This window comes from Glycine soja, chromosome 10 (assembly GCF_004193775.1).
Source record: "Glycine soja cultivar W05 chromosome 10, ASM419377v2, whole genome shotgun sequence".
Lineage (NCBI taxonomy): Eukaryota > Viridiplantae > Streptophyta > Magnoliopsida > Fabales > Fabaceae > Glycine > Glycine soja.
This window is the reverse complement of record NC_041011.1, coordinates 14,609,304-14,620,211: the sequence shown is the minus strand read 5'-3', so window position 1 is coordinate 14,620,211 and position 10,908 is coordinate 14,609,304. Positions and strand designations below refer to the sequence as shown.

The 10,908-nt window shown below is 36.2% G+C and overlaps 1 pseudogene; it reads left to right on the top strand.

Moving 5' to 3' along the window:
• The window catches only part of LOC114371446, a 17,404-nt pseudogene extending 7,218 nt beyond the window's left edge, over positions 1–10,186 (top strand).
• The last annotated feature ends 722 nt before the right edge of the window (positions 10,187–10,908 follow it).

Below are 10,908 nucleotides of genomic sequence, written 5' to 3'. Positions count from 1 at the left end.
TTGATTGACTCTTGTTTTGTGCATACATGTCATTTAAACTGTTACGTTAGTGCTTACTTCGTTGTTGTCAATAGTGTTTGTTAAAATTCCGGAACCGTGTAGAGTTTTTCATTTAGGAACGTCGTCCTAAAAATAAAATGAACCAAAAATCCTGATAAAAAGAAAGAAGCGTTGTGAACAAATGTGTGTCTATGTATATAAAGAAAAGAAAATAGTTTTTTATATATGTAAAAGAAAATAGAAGGATTTTGTGTGTAAATAATGTGTGAAAAAAATTTTTGTGTATATGAACGACAAGTGTATGTAAAGAATTTTTTGTATAACTAATGGTGTGTGTTGGAAAAAATGAAAAAAGGAGATCTTTGAACATAAATAGGGTTTGTATATAGACCGTGTTGACATAAAGAGAAAGGTTTTAATGCGTGTGTGCACAGAAAAAGTTCGTTATGTATAGGAATGTAGGTGTACAAAGGAAAGTTGTTCTCATAGAGGGCAATGGATGTATAAGTTTTTTGTGAATATAAAAAAAAGAGAAAAGAAAAAAACAAAAAGGAAAAAGAAAGAAAGACCTCGAAGGTCGGCATGTTATGGTTAGGAAGCATAAATCATTCGTAGAGAGCAAACATATCTTCTGGAAACAAGGGACTGACGCTAAGAGTTTATTTTCCTGAATAACCGAGATAAGAATGGATGGATTCATTGAACTGATGAAAGGACATAATTTGGAAACATTGGGTCTGTTTGTGTAAATTCCCAACTGTAGTATCACAATGCCATAAACGGGATGCTTGAGTGCCCACCTGGCTGTGGCCATGACTAATTTTGCACATTGTTTCCAAATCATCATTGTTGCGCGTGCCTTGTGGAATAATATGGAAGTTCGGCCCGAGACCGACACCTTGACACACGAATTTGTTTTGCCCTAGATATCAAGATCGGGCTCCCACAATAAAAGACCCCATTGAGACACAACCTTAGACTATTTTGAACCTTGGCCTATAAAAAGAATCCTCATCCTTTCCCCCGAAGCAAAGGACAGCGGAATCTCCTCAAGGGAGAGCAAATAGATTGCTAAAACCCGATCTCCCAAAGAGAGAAATGGAGAGGGAGGAATGAAAAGAAAGAAAAGGAAGAAATGAAAAGAAGGAAAATAAAAAATGAAAAGAAAGGAAAAGAAGGATTCCCGATCAAAAGATCGGAAGAAAGTAAAAAGGAAAGATCGGAGGAAAACAGAGTAATTCCCAATCAATGAAAGAAAGAGAACAGAAAATCTTCAGACCAGATAAATTTTCGGCAAGGTAAGTGACTACCAGCAAAGGAAAACCCATTTTTTAGTGGTTCTTCCTTTCGGATTTCCATTCAAAGTCATTCTCGACTGGCGATATCCCGCCCCACATAAACAAATACGAAAAGACCGAAACACCCAGCTTCCTCTTCGAAAACACTACCCTCGAGAAAATCCTATTGATCCGTGATCGCACGTGTGATCTTTGATTCGATAGGAAATCGTGTGCAAAATAAAGTCATGGTGCAGTTATGGTTTGGGGTTAGGGTAAAACACTTGCCTGTGTGAGTTTGTATACACTATGAGTGATTTATTCCCAGTTTCAGCTTAACCCGATGTTTCCCCTGAATGTTCATTTAAAAGCTAAATGTTGACGTCCTGCCCTTCATTTACGGTTACAAGGAAGATTACCCTTGGCATGGGTATATTGCTTCTCTAAGATATGGTGCTCTCGCGAATGATTTATTTTGCTTTGCAAAAAGCATGTTTGCCTTTTTAGGTGGAAAAAAACCCGATAGACCATTCGGTCCTGCCAACAAATTTTATTCGGAGCCCCATTAATTGATTGTCATTCATGCATCCTCCACCAATGAGTCTGAAGCCCCGCGAATTGATTACCTAGCGCTGTTCGCCAATTCTCCATTCTCCACTTTTATTCGGAGCCCCATGAATTGATTGTCATTCATGCATCCTCAACCAACGAGTCTGGAGCCCCGCGAATTGATTGCCTAGCGCTGTTCGCCTATCCTCCATTCTCCACTTTTATTCGGAGCCCCATGAATTGATTTTCATTCATGCATCCTCCACCATCGAGTCTGGAGCCCCGCGAATTGATTGCCTAGCGCTGTTCGCTTATCCTCCACCCTCGAAATCTTGTTCGGAGACCCATGAATTGATTTCCTAGCGCTATTCATGCGTCCTCCACCATCAGGTGCGGAGCCTCCGGTGATTGGGAAATGTGGTTTTTGTTATTTTCCCGATCGTTTCCTTCGCCAAACATGTGTATATATGTATATTATGTTATTGGTGTTTTTGTTGTTTGTGTTTTGTTTTGTGTTGTGCAGAAAAAAAAAAAAAGAAGGAGAGACGGGAGTCATCATAGACTAATCATGGAAAGGGTAAAGACAGACGAAATCAGTGTTTTATCTTTGCTTTCCTCTTATCTCCGATAAAAGGTTAGTAAAGAGGGGCAACTGTCATACCCAAATTTCGTCCGGGGACTATTGCTTGATGGCATGCAACCTTTGATTGACCGCTTCGAAGTACTTGGCACCTTTTGTTGCACAATATGTGAAGTCCCGAGATGCGCCGGAAATCAAAAGGAAGCGTGGTTACGCCATCCGTGAAATTATGTAATTTGACGGAAACCAAAAGGAAGTATTGTTACGCAATCCGTGAGTTTCCGTAACTTTTTCGAAAGCTAAAATACATGATCCATAAGGATCCGTAACCTTACGGAAAGAAAATAAGTGTCGTTACGGAAAAAGAATCACCAAAAAAGTAAAGGGGGTGTATTTAGTAAAAAAAGGGTGTAAATAGCAACCAGGCCCACTTGGGCCTTCCAGATTCTTCCTCCAGAAGGCGGTTGCTTCTGGAGGAAGCAACCTGGCTCGCCTGGGCGAGCTGGGTGGCAAGCTCCTCCCCTATTTTGCTATAAATAGGGGGAGGAATGAAGAAGGAAGGGGTTCAGCCTTCTTGGCACTTCGTATTCTCTTGAAATTGCTGAGGAAAATTGTTTCCGTGACGAAAATCCAAGCCGAGGCGCTTCCGTAACATTTCCGTAACGTTTCCGTGGGTAATTACGCGAAGATTTTCAACCGTTCTTCGACATTCATCGTTCGTTCTTTGTTTTTCTTCGGTCTTCAACCGGTAACTACCCCAAACCGAGCTTTTCAATTCATTCTATGTACCCGTGGTGGTCCCCATTTGTTTCGTGTACTTTTATTTCTCGTTTCATTTACTTTCCGTACCCTCTTTTGACGTGCTTCAGTCATTTATTTAAGTCATTTCTCGCCTAATCAAAAAATAAAATAAATTTCCACCGATCATTTGATTTGTAATATCCGTTAATTTCTGTTAAAATGAAATCCGACCGTTCGGTCGTGCTGTAACCACGTTGGAAATAAAAAAAGAGGTAAAATAATAATATAATAATAAAAAAATACCTTTTAGTAAAATAAAGCAAAAAAAATCAATCGGACGTTTCTCTTTGGGATTTCTCTTTCTTAATTGAATTGACTAATAACTAAAGTGAAACTAAGGCTAAAATCAACCCGCAAAGTCAAGCTCGTCCACAAAAAATCATTAAAAAAGGATTTGAAAGTTTATTATCTCAATTTTTCTTACCAAGTAAATGGATCATTTTTAAGGTCCAACGCCTTAAGATGATCACCTTCCAAGTAAAAAGAATCGCTTGATTCACCCTTAAAGAAGAACTACGTAGGTCTGATTTCCTCTTCGATGGAGGGTACGTAGGAGCAAGAGCCCCGCTTTTGTCGACCTCAAAAAATAAAAAGAAATAAAAGTTAAGGTAACACAATTTCCACAATTCTAAAAAATAAGGTTGTTGTCCTTTGAGACAAACGTGACAGGTGCTAATACCTTCCTCAAACGCAAATACAACTTCCGAACTTGGAATTTTCTTTTTGACCGGTTTCCTTCGGTTTTTCTGACGTTTTCCACAAATAAATGTTGGTGGCGACTCCACGCATATTTCCTCCCTTGGAAAGCGCACCCGTGACCCTCGCCTCGCTCGCCCGCAAACGGGCATGTTGCGACAAAAACATTAGACCTACACTTCTTCTATATTACACTAATTCCTCAAACCCTATGTTGAAAGAACCAGCACAAGGACAAGGACAAGCGTGAATTATAATAGAAGCAGAGGAAATAAGGGGGACACAGAGGATGGGATTTTTGTGCTTTTGTGGAAACTTAAGATACCACCTAAGGCAGCGGTATTTACATGGCGGCTTATCAAAGACCGCTTACCAATGAAGATGAATCTAAGAGGGAGACAAGTAGAGATAAGTGACCCAATGTTCCCGTTATGCAACAATTCGGAGGAGGTTGCAGCACACCTTTTCTTCAATTGCAGTAAGGTCCTCCCCTTGTGGTGGGAGTCACTCTCATGGGTTAATTCAGTGGGTGCTTTCCCGAAAGAACAAAAAGATCATTTCATGCAGCACAACAGAAGGAATGCTACACGAACAAAAGATATACGATGGAGCTATTGGTGGATAGCCCTCACAAGGACCATATGGCAACATAGAAATAAGGTGGTCTTTGATAACCAAACTTTTAATGCAAGCAAGCTGATGGATGAAGCGCTTCTTCTAGTCTAGTCCTGGCTTAAAGCTATGGAGAAAGATTTCGATACACATTTTAATCAGTGGTCTTCCAATTTGACAGATGCCTTTGTGTAATTAGAAAGGGAGGGTACATGCTGAGACCTCTTCCAAGAATTGAATGGATCATACGTCTTGATCCTATATGTCACAAAGGGTCATTTTAGAAGACCACGAAAATAACATGTTATGCAACCCCTTAAAATCGCATGTCAGCTATTTCCATTAGTAATTGTATGATATTGCGACAAAAGGACATAATAATGATCATAGTAGAGGGCTCAAAAGAACAATTACATGCCATGAATAAAAAGGAAAAACGCATACATGTTTTCAGGCATCATACATGTTTGTCATTTGTGGAATTTGAAAAACATTTTTAAAACTATTATAATAAATATCAATTACTAGAAAAAATAAACAAACCTGCAAATAATTAAAGGAGTTCTTCCCAATGTGATTCTTTGGTGCCTGATTCAGCCAGAAAAATAATAAAACTTTAGTCAATCAACCACATCTATGACAAAAATTTGCCTAATATGTACAAAATAATTTGTGCCAATCAACTTCATATTATAAAAAAATAAATTGCAAGGCATTTACTAAAGAAAGTAGTGAAGACAGAGTTCCAAGACTATTCAACCCCAGCTTAGATAATCTGTCGTAGACTACCCTAGTATGAATAGTTTTTCCTAGAATTTTGGTTCCCAAATATCTCCAATTTCCACTTTTAATATATTCCTTGGTAAAATATTCAGCAACTGCTCCAAAATAGCATGGGACTAGTGGCTTTGGAAATGGAAATAGTGACTCCAAATATTCTGTTTTTGAAAAATCAGAAAGACCAAATAAAGAGAGAAAGGTTGTGGAAGAATGCAACTGACAGAACAAGTATGACTAAAAGGAAAATTATCAAATATCCTGTAGCTTGGAAAGAGAAGCAAAAGAGATTCAAAGAAGCTACAGAATACGACATAACTGTTCAATATCCTCTACAAAATCAAGAGTCCACTAAAAGAAACTGACAACAGCAACATTCAAACCCCCTATTTTATCCCCACCCATAACAAAAAAAAAACTCCACCCAAGTAAATTGAAATAAGCTCATAACTGAGAAATGCAAACATAAGCAAGAGGAAAATCATGAATAATCCATCATATACAATCCACTTTCTTGCTTTATTTATTTTGACAGAAAGAAAATATTCATTTTTGTAAAAGCAAAAGGCAGTTCTTCCAACAAAACCTATGGATCCTCAATGGCAATAACACTTGGTTGTCCTATGTTTAAAAACCCTGAGAAATGACAATGGGAAAAGTTTAATAACCTATAGGGGATAAATTATACAGCATAACTGAAAATAACATTATTTCACAACCAACAATTTCATTTATTCATCCAGTACGCCTGTCTTGTAAAATTTTGCTTGTCATTCCAGTTAATGTCATGCTGTATTTGAATATATAATTGGATTTTAAGTTTTTTTGTCTTAATCTAATGTATCTTCCACTTGAGACAATCTTTAATTTCCAACTCAGATGACCATTATTGACAGTAAAACTCTCCCTTCAAGTATTTAAGACAACTATGTACTAGGATTCGAACAAAGTAATTGGATTTTAAGTTGAAGCAATATGTTTGACAATGTTTGCATTGTTGGATAAAATATTGAATTTTACTAGTAACAAAACATAAATGATACATCACTTCAAAATTAGTTTTAACCAAGATTGATTTCAAAAAAACCATTTTATCCAAATCATTTTAAAACTTTTATTAATAACCATACAAACACGAGCAAGAATTTAATAACACTTTTCATATATTAAAGAAATTGGAATATTAGTGAAAATAACAGAGAGTAACAAGATGTTACTCCTACAAGACCTGATGCTTTTGGTCTTTCTGCATTATTTTTAGTAGTGGAAAGTAGAAACTATATGATCTTAAGGTATATATGCCCTAAAGATCTCATAAGAATCCTTGTTAAGAAGGATCAAAGAACTGAAAGTGCTAATATCCTGCCAAGTTTAGTTGATTGCAGAGTTTTAAGAGTTGTTGTAATACTTTATTTTATATTGTTTTATCTTAATTTTAGGCACATGTAATTTTTGGTTTTAGATTTAAGATAACTATCTTAATCTTTCAAAAAAATTCCGATGACCCAGTTATTGAACTTGTTTTGCTGTCTTTTTTGTTCTCTTTTATTTCTTACTTATCATGCAGCTGGTATATTACCTAGTTTCCTTGGTTCTTTTATTAGTCTTCGCAAGAGGAGGCTATAAAACAGAAGGATGTCCTGGCTACAGAAGTTTCCTCTCTTAGAGGAGAGTTGCAACAAGTAAGAGATGAGCGAGACTGACAATTATCTCAAGTACAAACTTTAAGTTCTGAATTAGAGAAAGTTAAAGAATCTAGGAAGCACTCCTCCACTGAATTGGACAGCTTGACCTTAAAAGCTAATGATCTGGAGGTAGGTTTGTATACACTATTTATTTTAATTAAATATCACACCATTCTGTTATTGTGGAGTCATGAGAGGATGAGCTTCCTTCCTCCAGGAAAAATGTTCTTTGAAAGATAATCAGATAAAGGCATTGGAAGAGCAACTAGCAACTGCAGAGAAGAAACTGCAGGTAATCAAGAATTTTTTTTAATAGTTGTATACTACTAGGTATAGAACCATTTGATATATTTGTTAGATAAAGAATGTGAAATTTTACCTAATTGCTTAATTCTTTAGTTGGTCCTTGACATATACATTATGATGATTATTTATCTTATTCATAGATTTTGTTCCTTGTTAGGTGTCTAATATATCTGCATACGAGACAAGGACAGAGTACAAAGGACAACAAAAATTTGTGAATGAGTAGCAAAGACGCTTAGCAGATGCAGATATAAACTTATAGAAGAGGAGAGGCTGAGGAAAAAATTACATAATACCATTTTGGTAATTCCCTGAACCAAAACGTTGATAATAATAATTGACACCTTAATAATCTTCATATTAACAGGAGTTAAAAGGGAACATTCGTGTATTCTGTCGAGTGAGGCCTTTATTAGCTGATGAAAGTTGTAGCACAAAAGGCAAGATTTTCAGTTATCCAACATCAATGGAAACTTCTGGACGAGCCATTGACCTAGCCCAAAATGGTATATCTGTTGTGATCATGTATTTTAAACAATTCTTATTTCATTTTCCTTGAATTAGATTGTGCTGTAAAAATATCAACTCATGCTGCTCTTGTTTTGTTCTTAGGCCAAAAACATTCTTTTACATTTGATAAAGTTTTTACACCAGAGGCATCACAAGAAGAAGTTTTTGTAGAAATTTCACAGCTTGTACCAAGTGCTCTTGATGGTTACAAGGTAATTTCAAAGTTCTTCTGTCATCTCTAAAGCACTATTCATTTAAAATCGTATATACATATGGATCAACCATTTAATGCACTATTACTAGTCAATTTTGGAAAAGCAGAATTCTAAAACCCTTTATTTTCTATACTCACTTTCATGTTGTATTGTATTTTTGCCCTTCTTTGCCCTATTATTCTTTGGTTCTGACATATCAGTGTTGTGAGACAAATGTCTATCTGTTAGATTTGGTGTTGGATGTTGCCTTTCTAGCATGAATGTTTGTAAATCAATATATATACTATATACATTGATGTCTAATAATATGGTGATGTTTTTTCTTTTCCAGGTTTGCATCTTTGCCTGTGGTCAGACAGGGTCAGGGAAAACCTATACAATGATGGGAAGGCCTGGACATCTAGAGGAGAAGGGCTTGATACCTCGTTCATTAGAGCAAATATTTCAAACAAAGCAGTCTCAACAACCTCAAGGCTGGAAATATGAAATGTAGGTAACAGAGTATTTTTCTTCTTAATTTTTCACCATTGCAATGTGTATAAAATTTTAAATATGACACAGAATTGCTGATAAGGTTTTCCTTGCAAAATTTATAGGTGTCAATGTTGGAAATATACAATGAAAGGATCCGTGATCTGATATCTACAACAACACGCATGGAAAATGGTACTCCTGGAAAACAATATACAATCAAACATGACGCAAATGGAAATACACAAGTTTCTGATCTCAAAGTAGTGGATGTTCATAGTGCTAAAGAGGTTGCATTTCTTTTAAATCAACCTGCAAATAGCAGGTAACTAATTTCTAGTGTTTATTCTATTGTCTTGTAAGGTGTAACAAACTAATTTCTAGTGTTTATTCTATTGTCTTGTAAGGTGTAACAAACTATTGCATCTTTTAGCTATATATGAAGGTGATGCTATGCTGTCCTAATTAAGGAGATAATAAATTTTACACTCTTCACAATTTTTCAAGTTGGACACAGAGGCAAATCGCATGCACTAATATAAGATGTCGTTGCCCATTCTCTATGGCTTTCTCTCCCTATTCCAAATTTCCAATAGTTTTTTTGGTCTAGATTAAAGTTATCATTCACTAAGACAATCTTATTGGAATCTAATAAAATGAGTACAAAACCAAATTTCCAATAGCTAACAAGCCACAGTTAACAATGACAGAATCAACATCCAGAATTCTGGATCTATGTTGACACATCTATCATAAAAATACAATATCTATTTAAAATTAAAAATATATGAAGATTGGTTTTATTATTAGGAATTGCATACCATAATTTTAATATTATGCAGGCGCTGAAGAACAAAATAACATTATTTCTATGAGTTGACAATTTGAACTAAACACAGGTATGAAATATGAGAATACGAAAAAGTCTGAAGAGAGCCCATATAATAACAACCTGGAACCAATAGAAACATATGCAAAACTGTATTTCAGATTCAGAAGATACGCACCTTTTTGTACTTAGTTTCTATGAGTGACCTTTTCGTACTTAGTTCCAAATAGCAGCCTGCAGTTGATAGATGTATACTATAGTAACTTCTTTCACACAATTTATTTTTTTCAAAGGATGGTTATAACAATACATTTTTCCCCAGCAGAGTTTCCCCACGATAAGTGTGAACAACACTAGTACAGTAACATGAACAATGAGTGGAAAGGGATTGCAGCATGTTCGGAAATCACTTTCTCAATATCAGCGTCTTCGAGCATGTTTGGAAATCAAATGGGATACCAATTGGGAAAGAGGGTTTGTAGTTTATGTAAAGGTACAACCACAAACAATTCAAATACTAACAATTAAACACAAAAGGGCACGATTTTCACTTATTTTGCTTCAAATCCTTTTTGCATATTGAACGATGACATTGTCAGGGCAAGTGAACAAGTCGATAATCAGATATTCAAGCATTACCAAAGAACAACTCAAAAACCCTTAATACTATAACATATTGAACCATTACCAAAACAGAACTCAAAAACTTCGACATCCTTACCATCAGGAACACTCAAAAGGTGGCAACGCCACTCAAAAAGGCACGACTTCGGCTACGTGGCGGTGGTGGGAGCAGCAGGTCCACTTCGGCTTCAAGTACTTCACGGCGGGAAACAAAACGTCAGGGTGGTAGCGGGATGGAGTTCACGGCGGGATGAAGTAGTTCAGGCAATAGCGGGGGCGCTAGGTTTTTGGAGGGTACGAGAGAGGGTGTTTACCGCGAGACTATATAAACTACAAAATTTACGACGGTGTTTAATGACATCGACTTTGTATGTGACTATTTCTAGGACGGTGTACCTACAAGCACCGTCTTTTATGACTTCCATCAAAACTACAACGACGGGGTTATAGACAAATGTCGTTGTACAACAAACGCGCCACATAAAAACTTATATAATTACGTAAATGCCACCGTGTTGACAACTACGACAGGTTCTTCAACACTGACGTAGAATGTGCGTCGTCAAATCATATTTTTCTAGTAGTGTTGGTTCCTTTATTTTTTCATTGACACTTTTCCCTTCTTTTAAATGGGTGTCATTTTGAAGTGGCAAACTTTGCTTTATCTACTTGTGTGTAGGAATTATTTTAATAACATAGATGCATGTCTTAGCCCCATTTGCAGAACTGTTTGGATAGGGATTCAAGCATTAAGAAGAAAGAAATAATCTTTAAAGGATCTTCAAAATTAATAACGGAGAACTCTCTACTCTGCCCTTGTACAGTTTAGTTGGTGCTATATTTCTGTTTTTCATGATTTTTTTTTCTATGTAGTTCTAGACTTCTAGTGATATCTTTTGCCATTATTTTTATTTTAGAATTCTTTTTCTTTATGTTTTTTTCCTTTTTGTCAAATGCATGACCATCAGTATCTACC